This window comes from Zingiber officinale, chromosome 3B (assembly GCF_018446385.1).
Source record: "Zingiber officinale cultivar Zhangliang chromosome 3B, Zo_v1.1, whole genome shotgun sequence".
Lineage (NCBI taxonomy): Eukaryota > Viridiplantae > Streptophyta > Magnoliopsida > Zingiberales > Zingiberaceae > Zingiber > Zingiber officinale.
The window spans coordinates 40868974-40888525 of record NC_055991.1 but is presented as its reverse complement, the minus strand read 5'-3'; the positions used below and the strand labels follow the sequence as shown (position 1 = coordinate 40888525).

Here is a 19552-nt window from a genome sequence, read left to right as displayed (position 1 = left end):
TCTTTTTTAGATAAAAAATAAAAAAAATTAATACACAATTTTTCAATATTATAAATCATTCAAAATACTAAATTTCAAAATAAAATTTAATATACAATTTTCTAACATTCAAAAATAATATCTATAACATTCTGAAGAAATTTCATAAGCAACCAACAAAATTTCATAAGCAACCAACAAAATGATAACACTATTAAAACAAAGGTAGAACAATATAACACGAGATTTTCTAATCTGTTTTGACTGTTGAACTTTTGCTCCTAATCTGTTTCAAGGACCGCAGCGCTGCTACGGTGCTCTTCATGTATAAGCTCTGCATATATTTAATCTCCTCCAACTCCGGAACCCTCCCACCTGATTGTGCCGGCTTTGGCACTCCATTTTGTCCGTCACATTCTGCTGAAATTGACAGGTGGTTGCTGGGGAAGAGGTGGTCGAGCATAGCCACACACTCCTTCACGAGTTTGTATATATAGGAGATCAGTTGTAAATAATGGATACTGCAGCACCTTTTCGATGAAGGGCTGCCTGATAAGTGCTTCTGTTCTCTTGTCATACTTCTTCAGTATTTTCACTAGACCTGAATTCATCACAACAAGAATAATAAACCATCTAAATGAGTGCACAAATTAAAAAAAAAAAGAACCAGAAGAAAGGACAGGACAGTTAATCAATAACACTCAGATAATTGTAAACTATAATTAGGCTCTGATCATGACTATGCTAACATGAGTTTCCTTGTTAACAAATTGAGAAATAATTGTTTGGAGAAATTAACAAACAAGACATGTAATATCTAAAACAAATGGGAGAGTTTGATACCTAAATAAAATCAACCTTGTTCAGTCAATGTAAAATCAGTTAAACTGCATTGGTAGTAGGCAAATAACATAAAATTTTCTGTTGTGGAAGTTATAATGAGAGTGGATCGATTGTTTCACCAATGACGAGAAATATTACTGTGTGATTTGAAGAAGAAATCCAAACATCTATTCTGCTGAATGCTAATTTATCATAACCTAGCAAAATAAATTTACCAAGCTACTCCAACGCCCTTCTTAATCAATCTGATCAATTAGTAAACATGATTGTAGAATAAAACCCATAAATTGCCTCTGAAGCGAAAGTGCTAAGTTTATATTGGACTGAATGTAATTCATACACCTTATGGATTGTTTGCAATGAAAATTACAAGCTCCAAAAAAAAAACAAAGGTTTGGAACATAAAGGGATATTAATCCATCACAACTTAGATTGTTTGGAGGATCCACAGAAGTGTATTAATTTACATGTTAGAATACTGAAAATAAGCTACAGTGAAATCTTTAATGTGTACCATGGACTACATAAGAATAGATCAAGAAAAAGTTGAATTCTTACGGAAACCTACCCGTGTAGTTAATTACGTGATCTTCTCCTTAGCCTTTACTTTCCTTTGAACATTCTTCCTTGATAGTGATCTTCAAAATTATATTAATTGTCAAGATGCATGCTATAAAACTGTTCAAACAATCACTTAGATAAAGCACAAACAATCACTTTGTTTGTGCTTCAAGATCCTACAAAGATTGAATTGCACATGGCAAAGATGTCGTCAGCCTGCAAACTTCTCGCTTAAATCTATTTCCAAACATGAAATACTAGTAGCGATATTGAAACTAAGCATGTAATGAAACTAAGCATGGAATGTAACTTAGAGCATTAAAGAAAGCTAATCTACCCTAGCCTAATTTCATTCAAATGAAGAACAAAACTTATAGCAATTGCAAAAGATAAGACAAGCAAACATTATGTGAAATAAAGTGCACGAATTTAAACCTACTGTTGGAAGAAACATTTTGTCGAACACCTTATGAGCATAAATTGAAATGACATGAGTACGTGCAAATCTAATGTAACGACCCGCCTTCTACTGACCAGGCTGTGAGGCCGATCGTTACATTATACTGTGCTAACTATTCCCTGACCATCATTAAATCTAAGTGTGGAAGCTGTACTAATTAAAATTTTGCTAAACTATCATCATTTCTCGGTTCTACATGTGCTAAGGGGTGTAATCTAAACTATTCATGACATATATTACATTCCCCAATGGTCAAGGAACTTAACTAAGAGTTTCTTGCTGGTGTCAGGCCTCCCAATCGATCCACGGATCGATTGGAATGGCCGGATCGATCCATTGATCGATCCAGGTGGCTACTGTATGCGGAAGACAGGTTGAATCGATCCAGTGATCGATCCAGCACGCTACTGTGCTCGGGCCAATTTTCTGGATCGATCGACCGATCGATCCAGACTGACCAATCGATCCAGTGATCGATCCCAGAGCCTACTGTTCACGACAGAATTTGCTGGATCGATCGGCTGATCGATCCAGAAGCCTACTGTTCGCGGTACGAACTCCCCAATCGATCGGCTGATCGATTGAGAAGTCTCCAATCGATTGACCGATCGATTGGGGTTTCTGATTTCATAGCCCAAAACTCTGATTTCAGCACTGTTTCGTGCCAAATTCATACACATGAGTTCTAACATGGCTATAAACATACTAACAACATTTAACTGACATTCTAAGCATGATTACTAACAATCTAAACAGGTCTTTCATGATTCATGCATCAAAATAACTAAAAATATGGAAATAACGTTATATAAAACTAAAGTTTTAGTTTCCTAGTTTCTCCAAGATCTCTACTCCAGGTTCCTTCCACACACATCCTCATCATTGCATTGACCTCCAGCCTCCGCTAGTCCACCTTTCCTTTACCTTTATCTGCAGTATAAGGAAAAGAAAGTATCTATAAGCTTTCGCTTGGTAAGAAACCATCTACCTCACTAAAACATGCATTCGATGCAATATGCTTTTAAAACATGCTGTTTGAAAGTGCGCTGATTAGACTGAAACATGGTATGTTATCATACATATAAATCAAAGCTATTCATGGCATACTATCATCTAAACATGTGTAATAAAAGCTGAACATGAACACCAAAGCATGGCATACGAAGCTAACCATAACTATCATGTGTAACAACTAGGAAAACTGAGCTGAACATGAATTAAACTAGTCTGGAACTGAATTCAAACTCAACTAACATAACTAATCTTTGTGAGTTTTGAAAAACTATAATATAATAGATTAAAATACATAATCATACTGCTAATGGGCCCGGCAACTGTACATGCTATGCGGGCATCCTCAACTAAACCCGGGGTTGCAAATCCCGAATTTAGCAAGGTTTACTAGGTTATCTAAACCTAGGGACTGACTATGGGAGCCCAGCCTAATGGATATCTAATCCTGTACAGTGCCACTACTGAAAATAAAATACTGAATCATAGCTAATTAATTTACCTTGCTTCTACTAGGTTATCTGAACCTAGAGGCGACTGTGGGTGCCCACCCATTAGACCGTAGTCCCATATATGCTGTGGCAAGGCTAACTAAACTATTTAAATGCTTCTATTGCATTTACTGAGCTATTAAAATGCCTAAGTTGTATTTTTCTGTGCTAAATAATTTAATCGAACACTTAGTATGCACTAATTCGCATCCTTGTGCCGAAAGTCTACATATTACTAAACTAAAACATGGAATTCACACGGAAGCTACTTATACTGCAAGTGAGGAGTTTCTTACCTCGTACGCTAATTTTCTTACAACTCTATTCGCTAGAATTCCGGTGGAGACGATCCTTTCGACAATCTCCTCGTTCCAACGCGTTCTTCTCGCGGAGGGGAACGTTCTTGTGCTGGAATCGCTGCCGGAAGGTGCTCTTAGGGCCCTAAGGAGAGAACCCTAGGGTTGGCGCTGAGAGGAAGAAGGAGAAGGAGAGGAGGCGGCGTGTAAGGTGAGGTCTCGGTGGAGAATTCCCGAACCAAAGAAATAAACCAAACCCACTCAAGTTTTCTATTTATTTTAAGTGGGTATTTCGACCAATCTTACACTTAAATATAAATGTTTCCCTTTCCTTTCAGCACGGCCCTGCTGGGTTCAACTGGTTACTATAATTACCCGTAAACCATAGGTCTCGGGTTCAATTCCCGCTTAGGCCGTTTTCGTTTTCTATTTGTTTTTGCTACTTCCGCTACTCTAAAAATTCTGTAAAAATATCCTAAAATTCCAGAAAAATTATAGAATATTTCTAAAATAGTTTTGAGAATTTTCGGGCGTTACAATCCCCCATACCTTCTAAAAAGTTCATCCTCGAACTTAGAATAACTCTGGGTACTTCTGTCTCATGCTGGCCTCTGTCTCCCAAGTTGCCTCTTCTGCTATGTGACTGTGCCAAATAATTTTGACTAATGGTACTTCCTTGTTCCATAATTTCTTAACTGCTCGGTCTATTATCTGAATAGGTCGACTGTCATAGCTGAGGTCTTCGCGGATCTGTACCGACTAGGGCTCAATCACCTGGGTGGCATCTGGGATATGCTTCTTCAGCATAGAGACATGAAATACATTGTGGACAACTGACATTTCCTGGGGTAGCTCTAGCTCATATGCTACTTTGCCCACTCTTCTGTTGATAAGGTATGGTCCCACATATCGGGGACTTAGCTTGCCCTTCTTCCCAAAACGCATTACTCCCTTCATGGGAGCTACTCTAAGGAACACTGAATCCCCAACTGAAAACTCCAAAGGTCTGCGCCGTATATCAGCATAGCTTTTCTGGCGGCTCTTAGCTATCTCTATCCTCTGGCGGATCTGCTGTATAGCTGCTGTGGTATCTGCCACTAGATCTGTCTGAAGTTCTAGCTCTTTCTGTTCACCACTCTCATACCAGCAGATTGGAGATCTACACCTACGCCCATAGAGAGCCTCATAAGGTGCCATACCGATAGTGGCCTGATAGCTGTTGTTGTATGCAAATTATGCTAAACTCAGATATTTGCACCAACTTCCCTTGAAATCTAGGGCACATGCTCGGAGCATATCCTCGAGTACTTGATTTACTCGCTCCGTCTGTCCATCTGTCTGCGGATGGAAGGATGTGCTAAACTTTAACTTCGTGCCCAAAGCTGTCTGTACACACTCCCAGAAGTGTGACGTGAACCTGCTGTCTCTGTCTGAAATAATGGTTCGTGGGACTCCATGTAATCTAACGATCTCCTTGAGATACAACTGAGCTAGCTGTTCCATGGAGTAGGATATCTTGATAGCTAAGAAGTGGGCTGATTTTGTCAATCTGTCGACTATTACCCAGATGGTATCAAAACCATTCGTGGTTCTGGGTAATCCCACTATAAAATCCATAGAAATGTCTTCCCACTTCCATTCTGGTATCTGTATGGGCTGCAAAACTCCCCCTGGTCTATGATGTTCTGCCTTAACCCTCTGACAGGTTAGACAGGTGCTGACATATCGAGCGATGTCTCTCTTCATCCCAGGCCACCAAAAATGTTTCTTCATGTCCTGGTACATTTTGGTGGAGTCAGGATGCATCGCATAGGGAGTCTTGTGAGCCTCGTCTAGGATTTTCCTCTGTAGTTCCTCCTGATCAGGAACACATAGCCTGTCACCAAAATACAACACCCCGCAATCTGATATTCTGAACTCTCCACCTTCTGATTCTGCTAAACCTTGCTTGACTCTCTGAATTTCAGGATCCTGCTCCTGAGCTGTCTGGATGTCACCGAGCAAGGTAGACTCTAATGTCATAGTAGAGAGCTGTCCGACTATGAGCTCGAGACCGAAATCTGAGATCTCCTTCTGTAGGGGCGGTGACATGGCTGCTAGAGATAATAGGGTAGCGCTGGACTTCCTGCTGAGGGCGTCTGCTACCCTATTCGCTTTTCTTGGGTGGTAGAGGATATCTATGTCGTAGTCTTTGACCAGTTCTAGCCATCTACGCTGTCGCATATTCAGATCCTTCTGAGTGAAGAAGTACTTCAGACTCTGATGATCTGTATACACTCTGCACTAAGCTCCATACAAGTAATGTCTCCAAATCTTGAGAGCGAACACCACTGCTGCAAGTTCAAGGTCATGAGTAGGATAGTTCTTCTCATAATCCTTAAGTTGTCTGGAGGTATAGGCGATCACCTTGCCATCTTGCATCAGCACTGCTCCTAGTCCCAACTTCGAGGCATCACTATATATGTCAAAGCTATCTGCGTTCTCTGGTAGAGTCAGAATAGGTGCACTGGTCAATCTCCTTTTCATAAAGCTGTTCTCCTGATCCTCATCCGAAATTTTCATTCTTTCTAGTAAGAGTCGCTGGGGAGGCTATCTGGAGAAGTCCTCTCACAATTTCCTGTAGTAACTGCTAATCCCGAAAGCTTGATCTCACCGGCGTTCTTGGGTCTTTTCCAGTTGCTCACATCTATCTTACTCGGGTCTACCATGATACCATCCTTTGAGATGATGTGACCCAGGAAGGACACCTGATCTAGCCAAAATTCACATTTGGTGAACTTGGCGTACAGTTGATTCTGCTGAAGGGTCTGCAATACTGTTTTCAGGTGCTCTACGTGTTCTTCCTGAGTTCTGGAATAGAAAAGGATGTCATCGATGAACACGATAATGAACCTATCTAAATATTCTCTGAATACCCGGTTCATAAGGTCCATGAAAGTAGCTGGAGCATTTGTCACGCCAAAGGGCATGACTACGAACTCGTAATGTCCGTATCTAGTCCTGAATGCTGTCTTGGGTATGTCCCCTTCTTTAACCTTCACCTGATGATAACCTGATCTGAGGTCTATTTTAGAGAACACTGCTGCTCCCTTTAGCTGATCAAATAGGTCATCTATTCTGGGAAGAGGATACCTGTTCTTGATTGTGACTTGGTTCAGTGCCCGGTAGTCTATACACAGGCGCATGCTCCCGTCTTTCTTCTTCACGAACAATACAGGTGCTCCCCATGGTGAGTGACTAGGACGGATGAAGCCCTTGTCAAGCAGCTCCTGTAGTTGCTCATGAAGTTCCTTCAGTTCTGCTGGAGCCATGCGGTAAGGTGCTTTGGAGATAGGATTTGTACCGGGAATGAGCTCTATCTCAAATCCGATCTCCCTGTCTAGTGCTAGGCCTGGTAACTCTTCAGGGAAGACTGCTGGGTAGTCACATACGACTCGGACCTCTGCTAGCTGTTGGTCCTTGTCCTGACTGGTGCTGACTACGTGTGCTAAGAACCCCGTACATCCTGAATCCATCAACCTCTGTGCCTTCATAGCTGAGAGAAACTTCTTGGCCTTTCTCCTGGGTTCTCCGACGAATTCGAACTGTGCTTCCGCTTCAGGTTGGAATATGACTTTCTGTTTACGGCACTCGATGGAGGCACCGTATTTGATCAAGAAGTCCATCCCGAAGATGACGTCGTAGTCGGTCATATTAATCACTATCAGATCGCAAAAGAGCTCTCTGTCTGCTATAGTGACCGGCACTGCTCTGAGCCAGTGCGTAGACGCCATGATTTCTCTTGAGGGTAACGTCGTAAGGAACTGGGTACTGAGTACCTCTGGAGGTACTGCTAACTTCTCAGTAAATGTCCTGGATATATATGAATGGGTTGCCCCAGTATCGAATAAGATAGTTGTACTTTGCTGTAAAATACTAATCTGACCTGTAACAACTGTCGAGGCATTTGCTGCGTCCTCTCTGGTGAGTGAGTAGATCCTCGCATTGGTCGTAGCTGGAGGGGCTTCTAATCTGCCCTGGATGATATGTGGACCATCTAAAGCGGCCTGCATCTGATGTAACTGAGCTGACTGGTCTCCATACTGAATCGGCTGTGGCTGAGGAAGACTGGTCTTGTTTGGACACTGCTTGGCCATATGCCCTTCCTGTCCGCATTCAAAGCATCCTCGTGCGCCCTTACGACAAACTCCCGGATGGAATTTCCCACAAGTAGCACACTTTGGATAACTGGGCTGCTTGCTGGCTGGCCCTCCTTTTGGGTAACTCCCTGGTTTGCGCTTGTTGCTGGAGTTCCCTTTCCAGTTAGAGCCATGGGAGCTATGGCCCTGCTGTTTCTGAGTGCCTGAGCCTCCTTGACCTTTAGCTTCTGAGAGGACTTACTTATGCTGCTTGATGCTATTCTGGTAATGCTCAGTGATTAGAGCACTGCTCACTAATTCTTCTGTGGTTTGTGGCCTATGAAAGCCACCAGCCACATTCATTGCTATTTCCGGCCTCAGCATCTTGAGCATCAACCGGATTCGTTCCCTTGTGTCGACTAATTCGGGGCATAGGCGACCAAACTGTTGAATTTCTTCACGGCTTCCTCAACCGATAGGTTGACGAAACTCGGTGAACTCGTCGTAGTAGCGGTGACCCGCACGTGAAAGAACTCAAAGAATTCCTTCTCAAGTCATCCCATGTCATCGGTTCCTTTGGGCGCCGCTCGATTCTCTCCACCACATCGTGCATCTCCGCCGATGTAAGGAGGCGCACTTCACCTTCTCATGTTCGGCCAGCTCCATCGTACTTTCCAGTGTTTTGAACCATGCATGAGCATCCCATGGTTCATTCTTTGCCGAGAAATTCTCGGCTTGACTCTCCGCCTCTGGATCGAGATAGGCTTCTCTCTGCGTTCTTGCTGCTGTGCAGGCTGGACTGGTGGAACCTCTAAGACCACTGGTGTCGCTAAGTTAGGCTCCGGGGTGACAGTGGGAGTGTTCTGCTGACTAGCCTTTAAGGTGGCTATTTCCCGTTGCTGTTCAGCTAGCTGCTGCTGTAACTGAGCCACTAGTGCTGTAAGGTCTGGGGGAGGCACTGAACTGCCTGCCTCATGCTGGGGCTCAGTGGCAGGTGCCCTTCTAGCTGGGCGTCCTCGTGCCATTTCTAAAGACATGCAGGACATACATGACTAACACAAGCATAATAGAGAAACTATTGTTATCATGTTAACTACTATCATAAACAAGCATGCTTTAGTTATCCATAACAGAAAAGCAATAAATATACAAAGTGAGAGGTATTCTTACTTGGAAGCTGCAGGTACAATGCTGATGTGTGTGTAGGAAGTATGGAAACTGCTCTGATACCACTCTGTAACGACCCGCCTTCTACTGACCAGGCTGTGAGGTCGATCGTTACATTACGCTGTGCTAACTATTCCCTGACCATCATTAAATCTAAGTGCGGAAGCTGTACTAATTAAAATTTTGCTAAACTATCATCATTTCTCGGTTCTACATGTGCTAATGGGTGTAATCTAAACTATTCATGACATATATTACATTCCCCAATGGTCAAGGAACTTAACTAAGAGTTTCTTGCTGGTGTCAGACCTCCCAATTGATCCAAGGATCGATTGGAATGGCCGGATCGATCCATTGATCGATCCAGGTGGCTACTGTATGCGGAAGTCAGGTTGGATCGATCCAGTGAACGATCCAGCACGCTACTGTGCTCGGGCCAATTTTCTGGATCGATCGACCGATCGATCCAGACTGACCAATCGATCAGTGATCGATCCCAGAGCCTACTGTTTGCGACAGAATTTGCTGGATCGATCGGCTGATCGATCCAGAAGCCTACTGTTCACGGTACGAACTCCCCAATCAATCGGCTGATCGACTGAGAAGTCTCCAATCGATTGGGGTTTCTGATTTCATACCCCAAAACTCTGATTTCAGCACTGTTTCGTGCCAAATTCATACACATGAGTTCTAACATGGCTATAAACATACTAACAACATTTAACTGACATTCTAAGCATGATTACTAACAATCTAAATAGGTCTTTCATGATTCATGCATCAAAATAACTAAAAATGCGGAAATAACGTTATATAAAACTAAAGTTTTAGTTTGCTAGTTTCTCCAAGATCTCTACTCCAGGTTCCTTCCGCACACATCCTCATCATTGCATTGACCTCCAGCCTCCGCTAGTCCACCTTTCCTTTACCTTTATCTGCAGTATAAGGAAAAGAAAGTATCTATAAGCTTTCGCTTAGTAAGAAACCATCTACCTCACTAAAACATGCATTCGATGCAATATGCTTTTAAAACATGCTGTTTGAAAGTGCGCTGATTAGACTGAAACATGGCATGTTATCATGCATAGAAATCAAAGCTAGTCATGGCATACTATCATCTAAACATGTGTAATAAAAGCTGAACATGAACACCAAAGCATGGCATACGAAGCTAACCATAACTATCATGTGTAACAACAAGGAAAACTGAGCTGAACATGAATTAAACTAGTCTAGAACTGAATTCAAACTCAACTAACATAACTGATCTTTGTGAGTTTTGAAAAACTATAATATAATAGATTAAAATACATAATCATACTACTAATGAGCCTGGCAACTGTACATGCTATGCGCGCATTCTCAACTAAACCCGGGGTTGCAAATCCCGAATTTAGCAAGGTTTACTAGGTTATCTAAACCTAGGGACCGACTATGGGAGCCCATCCCTATGAATATCTAATCCTGTACACTGCCACTACTGAAAATAAAATACTGAATCATAGCTAATTAATTTACCTTGCTTCTACTAGGTTATCTGAACCTAGAGGCGACTGTGGGTGCCCACCCATTGGACCGTAGTCCCATATATGCTGTGGCAAGGCTAACTAAACTATTTAAATGCTTCTATTGCATTTACTGAGCTATTAAAATGCCTAAGTTGCATTTTTCTGTGCTAAATAATTTAATCGAACACTTAGTATGCACTAATTCGCATCCTTGTGCCGAAAGTCTACATATTACTAAACTAAAATATGGAATTCACACGGAAGCTATTTATACTGCAGGTGAGGGGTTTCTTACCTCGTACGCTAATTTTCTTACAACTCTATTCGCTAGAATTCCGGTGGAGACGATCCTTTCGACAATCTCCTCGCTCCAACGCGTTCTTCTCGCGGAGGGGAACGTTCTTGTGCTGGAATCGCTGCCGGAAGGTGCTCTTAGGGCCCTAGGGAGAGAACCCTAATGTTGGCGCCGAGAGGAAGAAGGAGGAGGAGAGGGGACGGCGTGTAAGGTGAGGTCTCGGTGGAGAATTCCCGAACCAAAGAAATAAACCAAACCCACTCAAGTTTTCTATTTATTTTAAGTGGGTATTTCGGCCAATCTTACACTTAAATATAAATGTTTCCCTTTCCTTTCAGCACGACCCTGCTGGGTTCAACTGGTTACTAGAATTACCCGTAAACCATAGGTCTCGGGTTCAATTCCCGCTTAGGCCGTTTTCGTTTTCTATTTGTTTTTGCTACTTCCGCTACTCTAAAAATTCTGTAAAAATATCCTAAAATTCCAGAAAAATCATAGAATATTTCTAAAATAGTTTTGAGAATTTTCGGGCGTTACATTTAAAACACGGGAGAACAACTCAATACAAGCATCAAACAATCAACTAAAAGATACATCACTATCAATTCGAATCAAGTGAAGAAACTACAACAAAAAAAAGCTGTCCAGATCTGTTGAAGAATTGCTGATCGAACTTGAAGACTGTTATGGAAGAAAAGGTGGAGCTGTGACTGGCCAAATCTGGTCCGGATGTAGGAAGTAGTGCTGGAATTGAAGTCTGCTGTGCTGACCAAATCTGGAGAAGATGTTGCTGCTCAAACTCAGAACTCGGAGGAATGAAGTCGCCTGTTGAATCTGTCGCGAACCCTAGCCCGCGCGAGGAAGAAATGCCGCGAACACAGAGGACGTCGCGAACAGAGAGAAGACTGAGTGGTAGAGGCAAAATTCCTTGGCTGCGGTGTGAATAGAAGAAGGAAGGAGATGTTGTCCGGCCGGCGGCGGTGGTTGAGTGGAGGTGCCCGCCGGCCGTCGGCCGTCGGTGAAGGAGAAGAAACGACAGTCGCGTGAGAAGGAGCCGAACGGGAGAAGATGCGATGCCCCCCATCAGAAATGCTTTCTTTGTGGATTTATTCCCCCAAATCCGATCCGACGGTCCTGATCAACCCAGATCCGAAGGAGTGGCTGAGATCAAATTTGAGTGAACGGTCGAGATCAACTGAAACCCATTGAATGGTCCGGATGGCTAGATCAAGATGAGCGGCTTAGATCACGCCAGATCTACACAGATTGGCCAAAATCAACCAGATCTTGATGACCGGTTAGAATTAATCAGATCTGAATCTTTCATTTAATTTGCTTCAGATTTGATCCAATGGCTCAAATTTCTTCAGATTGGACTTCTCATTGACTCAAGTCTTTAGGTTCAATTTGGATCAACTTGAGCTCAATCCCTAGAAAATAAAAGTGCACAATTATAAGTAGAAATCCATAAAAATAGGAAGAATTATAACAAAACTCATAATATAAATCCAACTTAATAAACATGATAAAAATCAACAATTAATCATATGAAAGGATTAAAACATGAAAATTAAGGGTAGAAATAATGTATCAAAATGCTAATTATCAAGGGCTCGGGAGGTTATTGTGGCGGTGAGCTGGGACAGAGGAATAGGGCAATGCCAACACTAGAGTAAAGATCGGTTAGAGCAAACCTCGTTCGATCGTCGAAGCTGCGATGTGTAGAGAGGCGTCGCAGGAGGTTAGATCTAGGGTTCAAACCCCTCTTAACCTGAGATCCACCAATGCAGGGTCGGCGACTCTAGGAGAAGAGAAATCTCCGGATGGACTCTAGTGATCAGTGAAGAAGAGCCTTAGCCGGCGGTGGACGCTTGGTGCTAGCGCGATCGATTTCCTCGTGGCTTCGGTGTCGGGGAAGAGTTAGGGCTCGGCGACTGCAGCTATGGCGTTGATCGGAGCAAGGCACGACTCAATGAGGCTTCAGCCGAAGTTGAGTAACTCTTGGCTGGTGGTTATGTATGCGGGGAGAAGAAGTATCGCGGCGTCGATAGGCGGCGAGGATCAGCGTCGGGTTGGGAAGGAGGGGAAAGGGGAATCAGCAGTGGTGACCTAGCCTCACGCGAGCAAAAAAACTCTTTGTTCGTGAGTTTTTTTTCGTGAAGTTAAAAAAAACTATTATTTTTTTGGGATTCAACAACATTCAATAGACAACATTTTAATAAAACTGTTGTATATTATCATGTAAGCAACGCTAAAAGACAACAATTTTTTAAAACCGTTGTCTTTGACATACATTAGACAACAGTTTTTTAAAAATCGTTGTCTTTGACATACATTAGACAACAGATTTTTAAAAACCGTTGTCATTTAAAAAAAATTATGGTGAGCAACAACGGTTTTCAATAAAACCATTGTTAAATGGCAAAAAGACAACAGTTTCTCGAAAAACTGTTGTCTATTAGGTGTGGTTAAATCTAAAATTTCTTGTAGTGTATGGAAGAATGATAAGTAAAAGTGCTTTTTCAGACTCAACCATAGAAGCTGAGTAAGTGGTAGCCTCTGAGGCAGTCATAGAAGCTAAATGATTCAGTAACCTCAAGATGAACTTAGATATGATTTTTGGTTTGTCCAAAGATTATTACAATTTATTGTAATAATGGTGGTGCAGTAGCAAACTCAAAGAAACCATGAGTCTATAAGACAAGTAAACACAAAAGAGCGCAAGTACCACCCAATACGAGAAATCGTATAAACGAGGAGAAGTTGTTGCTGCTAGATTGTATCAAATGATGACCTATAGATCCTTTCACTAAGGCCCTTAAGGCAAGAACTTTTGATGGGCATGTTGAATGGATGGGATTCAGATATATGGCAGCATTTATGGCAGCATAGTCTTTTAGTATAAGTGGGAGATTGTTGGAGTGTATACTAAAAGCCTAGCTTTTGTATAAATATTTATAAGAATCACATTGGTCAAGTGTCTACACTTATATATACCAAATGTAGATATTCAATTAATTTATATTGTAGATAACATAGTGTGTGGTGTCACACACAGAAGATCGTGTTATCGGTTCTTTATAAATTTAAAACAGTAGCTCACGACCAAGATGGAAAGGAACAAACCATTGGAAGGTCTTAGTGTAATTAGGTATTAGTTTATCTTAACTATATGATTACACTAGTACTGTAATGACCCAATTTTCCCTATCTCAAGTTCTAAAAGTCCATAAAAATATTTGGAAATACTTTTAAAATATTCTAGAGATTTTTAGGAATTTTTAGAGTATTTTTACGTAATTTTTGGAGGTCGTTTATTAGGGTTACAAAAAGAAAGAAGTTTTGACAAAAAACGTTGAAGGTGAGACTCGAACCCAAGACCTCGACCCGAGCCGAACCTCAGCCGGACCCAGCCAACCAACCGGTCTGCAATTGTTTTGTGATTAAGAAGGGAAGCGAATATATTTAAGTAGTAGTTGATGACAGAAGTTATTGGTTATTAAAGGGAGAACTTAGGTTTTAGCCGAAACCTAATTTTCCTTCTCCTCTTTCTCTTCACGCGCGACGGCGTTCCTGTGCTCGGGCGAAAACAACGCCGAGCCTAGGGCATCGACTTCGACGGCCGGCCAAGCACCTTTTTCGTGAGATCTTCACACGGTGGTGGTCACCTCGTCGAGGAGAGCACACGGGTGTCAAGGGCTCGCCGAAACAGCCACACCTCTGAAGCCCTAGAGGTCGTCTCCGTCGGTTGTAAGTGCAAGAACAAGGGGTGAGTTGCTACTCACCTGCAGTAGGAGTTGTTCCGCGATTTTTGCCTTCTTCTTTTCCTTGCCGAGCATGAACAGATTCTTTAATATTCCGGAACATGTTGTACAAGATGATTCTTAGGGCTTTAGTACCCTTCTTTGTTTTCGGAATAAGCTATACAGAATCTGCTAGTAGTTTCGAGTTTTATTTGCTCCTTTATGTTCTGTTGTAGTATGTTTAAAGAGGCTTTGCTTGTTCTAGGAGATCCTTGGATCTGTTAGTTTGTTAGTGGGCAAGAACAACCCTTGCTGTTCAGTTTTGAACCTAAGTGTAGCACTTAGAATTATGATACTGCTATGAGAGAAATCTTTACTTAAAAGCCTTTGGATTAGATTCAAGACAACACTAGGCATTCATTTGGCTTGCTGTTTTAGTTCTTTGAGTTATGTTTTGTGCTTGAATTTCCTTGCCATTGAAGAGCCTGATTAATTACATCTTCAAGCATGTCTCCTTATGTTCCTTATTAATGAACAGATTCAGTTCTTGGCATTTCAAGAGCATGAACAGCCGTAAGTTCCAGCATGCAAACATTAGCATTTTCGTTACGTTTGTGTCATTTAGCAAGATCAAATTAGTTTTCTTTTTGCTCTATTTTGTAGCATGATTAGTAAGATTAGATTAGCTTTCTTTGCTCTTATCACAACATGTTTTAAAAGTTTTCTATGCCGTTTAGATTTTTCCCTTGCTGTTAGTAAAGCATGAGCAATTATCCATTTGCTAATAATTAAGCATGATCAGTTTACCATTTTGCTAATATTCGAGCATGAGCAGATTTCTTTTCCTTTGCTAATAGATGTGCATGAGCAGATTTGTTGAGTATAGTATGCAGACTTTTAATAAGCAGATTTTTATAAGTATAGCATGCAGATTTTTATAAGTATAGTATGCAGATTTTTAATAAGCAGATTTTCATAAGCATTGCTTGCAGATTTTGATAAGTATTGCATGCAGAACTTCAATTTTAGGACAGATTTTTATTAAGCTTAATATGCAGAATTTTATTAGCATAGTAGGCAGTTTTTTTGGTTTAAGCATTTCAAAGATAGAATTTGCTTAAACATTTCAGTTTCTCTTTAAAGAAGTATTCTGTTAGAAGTATTAACAAGTATAAGAAAGATAAAGAAAAGAAAGAAAAAGGCCAAGGCCTTAAGTAGATCCCAAAGTCAAGACTTTAGGGATTTTTGGCACACAAGGTGCTTATTAAAATGCCAAGGCATTTAAAGAAGAAGTAATTAAGATAATAAGTATTTTACTTTTAAAGGGCATGTACCGGACACAAGGTCCAAGGGATGGGCTCCAAGATGCCCCTAGGCACAAGGCCTAGAAGTATCTTAGTAGTTTCGGAATTAGCTACCTCGATTCTTACTAAGAATGCGCGCAAAGTGGTACAATGCCGGGCCCAAGAGAAGTTGATTATTATTTTAAAGTATTAAAGTATAAGTTTTGAAACAAATGAAACAAGCTTCAAATATGTTTAGAATTAGAAAGTTTAGTTTCTTGTTATTTGAAGCATGCAGTAGTAGTTTTATTTGTTTCTTGCTATTAGATTATTTAGCATGTTTAGCTTTATTTGCTCTCAGCATGCAGTTATAGTTTTATTGGATTTTGAGCATGAATAGCTATACATGTTTAGTATTTCAGTTAGTATGATTCCTTTATTGGATTTTGAGCATGAATAGCTATACATGTTTAGTATTTCGGTTAGTATGATTCCTTTATTGGATTATGAGCATGATTAGCTATACATGTTAGTATTTCAGTTAGTATGATTCTTTCATTGGATTATGAGCATGATTAGCTATACATGTTTAGTATTTCAGATAGTATGATTCCTTTGCTATTTATGAGCATGAGTAGCTTTACATGTTAGCATTCAGTTTTAGCATGTTTTTATTTATATACATGCATATCGAGTTTTTGTGAGTAGATAGCGCTCACTAAGCTTTATGCTTATAGACTTGCACTTCCTCCTACTGCAGATAAAGGAAAGGAAAAGATTTAGCAAGGAAGGCGACAAGGTGGTGGCGATGAAGGTGTGTGATGGCTGGACTATGGGGAGATCAAGAGTTTGCTAAGGAATTGTTAAGACTTTTCTGTTTAGAGTTCTTTAGTTTTCTTTAAATGCTATTATGAGTCAAGATTGTAATTAAGTTTATTCCGCATTTGTAGTTGGGTTCTATTGATGGAGTGATATTGTTGTTTGCTATTATTAGGGTAGTTTCCTTCCTTTATTTGTGATATTATACTGCGTGGTTGTGAAGATATATGTTCCAGCCGCCTGTGGCTGAGTATAGTTTGTTTGTATTGATGATTTAGTCATCGGTACAGGGGAGACTCTGTCGAAATTTTTCGGTAGAGATTTCTCGTAGTTAAGTAGCGTACCGGTTAAGTAGAGTTAGTAGTTAAGTAGCGGTCACTCTTAGAGAGTAGTAGTAGTAGTAAGAAGGGTGGTCGTTACAAGTACACTTAGAGTGTATTGAGCAGGACCATTTAGAGGTCGTTTCTTTTATACTGACTTTATAAAGGAACAAAGACCTTAGTTATTATGGAAGCGTGTGCTCTTAATCCTAATATAATAATAATCACATATATTTGATATTTATTTCTTTAATTTATAAATGGGTGAAATTTAGTTCGATAAATCAATAAGCCCGATAAGTTGGGAAATGATATCACTTATAGTGTGTGTTGTTGATTATAGAAGGAAATTGTGTCCTAGTGATCTAGGTTGATAATGTCCCCAAGAGGAGCTCATAAGGATTGTCATGTTAAACCCTGCAGGTGGACTTAGTCTGACATGACGATAAGTTTGAGTGGTACTACTCTTGGACTAAGATATTAATTAAATGAGTTGTCAGTAACTCACTTAATTAGTAGACATTCGACATCTTAAACACAGGGAGAATAACACACTCATAATAAGAAAGGAGCCCAAAAATATAATTTGAGATTGGTGCGGTAGTTCAATAATAGTTCTTTAGTGGAATGAATTATTATTGATGGAATTAAGTTGTGTGTTCAGGGCAAACACGGGAAGCTTAATTTCATCGGGAGACCAACACCAATTCCTCCTCTCGGTCCCTATCGTAGCCTCTTGTATATAGAGATTTATACCCACCACATACCCACCTTCTTACCCATCCTAATAGGGCCGTCCAAGCTAGTTTGGAACCCAAGCTAGGGCCGACCAAGACTAAGTGGATGAGCCAAGTTGGTGGCCGGCCAAAGTATGGGTCCCAAGCTTAGGTGGCCAGCCACTAGAATATTAAAAAGGTTTTTTATTAAAATTATTTCTTATGTGGATATCATGATTTTAAAAGAGAGTTTAAAATTTAAATTTTTCCTTTTATAGCTTTCTACAAAAGATTAAGAAAAGATTTGAAATCTTTCCTTATTTGTAGATTGAAAGGAGATTTTAATTTTGAGAAAACTTTCTGATCCTGTCCGAATCAGGAGTCAACGGACACTGGGCACGTGGCGCTCCCTGCTGGATCCTTGAGTGCTCCGGCGAACCTGCAGCAAAACCGAGCCGGGAGGGGTGTCCCGGCGACGGCCCTCCGACGCTCAAGTCAGTCGAGGAATAACAAAAAGGTGGCCTCAAGATGAAGACTCTTTCATACCTCCGGTGAAGAAATGGAGGCCTTATATAGGCCTCTCGAAGAAGCCTGGGCGCGCCAATCAAAGCAACCACCTGCCTTTGACCATGCCCAGGTATGGGTCTGTCAGAAGGGCCATGCCAAGATATGGATCTGTCAGGAAGACGTTCATGAGGTCATACTGCTACTGTATCAACCTTTCCATGATGTGACGGCAAAATCCTCCATCGTGCGATCTTGTGTACGGCCTAATCATCAGACATGCTTCTGCTGATATCTCATATCCCGAGCCGAGCGCGTAGGCCGTTCGGCCACCTTTGTACCCTCGCCCTTATCTGGGCCGAACGGACAACCCGCTCAGCCCTTTGGCCCCAGCCGAGCGGACTCCGGCTCGGCCCTTCGATCATCCTGCCTTGGCGTCGGAAACCCAAGCCCATGGATGGGTTATCTCTAGCTCCGCTCGGACCTACTCAGCTGCTCGGCGCGGCCATTAACCGCTTAGTCAGCCCTTCACCGGTCCTTAAGCTGAGACCCTTCAGGAAGTGGGTCCCCCATTCTTACCGCCGGATCACTTGCCTTCCCTTCAAGTCTAGTCGAAGGAGGAAGTGAGTCCGACTGACTGGACTATATGTGTCCGAGCGGGCGGTCGCCGCCTTTCTGTAGCTTATAATATCCCTGGGGCCGTTCGGCCCTTCTGCCAAATTCAGCCGCTCGGCTCTTCGTTTTGATTGTCTTGTCGCTCAACATGGCTGTTTGCTTGTCTAAATCTTCTCGAAAATCACGCAAATCCTCTTCATTAAGCCGAAGCACGCGCGGTATGGGCGCCTTAATTGCACCCGGTGACAGAGCGACACGTGTCGACCATTGTGTGGCGGCGGCGTCACTTACGATGGGACGCCCCCGTTTGAAATGGACGGCCCGATGGCGTCCTCGTTTCTCGTGACCTAGATCGGACGGCGGAGGCTGACCGGGCTCGGCCGTATAAAGCCTCCGTCCCCTTTTTTGGCCGGCCACTTGCTCGCGTTTTGCTTTTCTGTTTCGTTCTGTTGCTGCGGCCTCCGGCGATCTAGTGTCTGGTTTTAGGCGGCGATCATCTCATCGGTGATTCTTTCCGCCCGTTTCCTTCCCAGTGAGTCTTCTTCCTTCACTTACTAGATCTTCTCTGCTCATTTCGCCCCTTTCATTCCCCTTCCTTCGATTTCTTGCTATTCTTTCTGCTTCTCCGAGATGGCAAGCTCCTCTGAACCTGCTGTGGATGTTCATGGCCCATGATATATGACCATGGAGAGTCGGTTTGATGAAGAGGGCGCTCGGCATCTTGTTCGGACGTATGGGATTCTTGATGACCACGAAATAATTATAGCCGACCCGACCGACCGGCCACATGACCCGCCGATCGGCACAATCTGTTTCTTTTTAG

The 19552-nt window shown here is 41.9% G+C and overlaps 1 long non-coding RNA gene across 2 annotated transcripts; it reads right to left on the bottom strand.

Moving 5' to 3' along the window:
- Positions 1 to 224: 224 nt before the first annotated feature.
- On the bottom strand, positions 225 to 1859 carry LOC121968229. 2 transcript variants are annotated; one of them, XR_006108013.1, is made up of 3 exons: positions 1391 to 1859; positions 510 to 580; positions 225 to 399 (listed from the first exon to the last, which is right to left on the bottom strand). It is a non-coding gene; the product is annotated as an uncharacterized LOC121968229 (long non-coding RNA). The 2 variants fall into 2 exon arrangements; XR_006108012.1 differs by having other exon boundaries at positions 225 to 396.
- Between the last annotated feature and the right edge of the window lie 17693 nt (positions 1860 to 19552).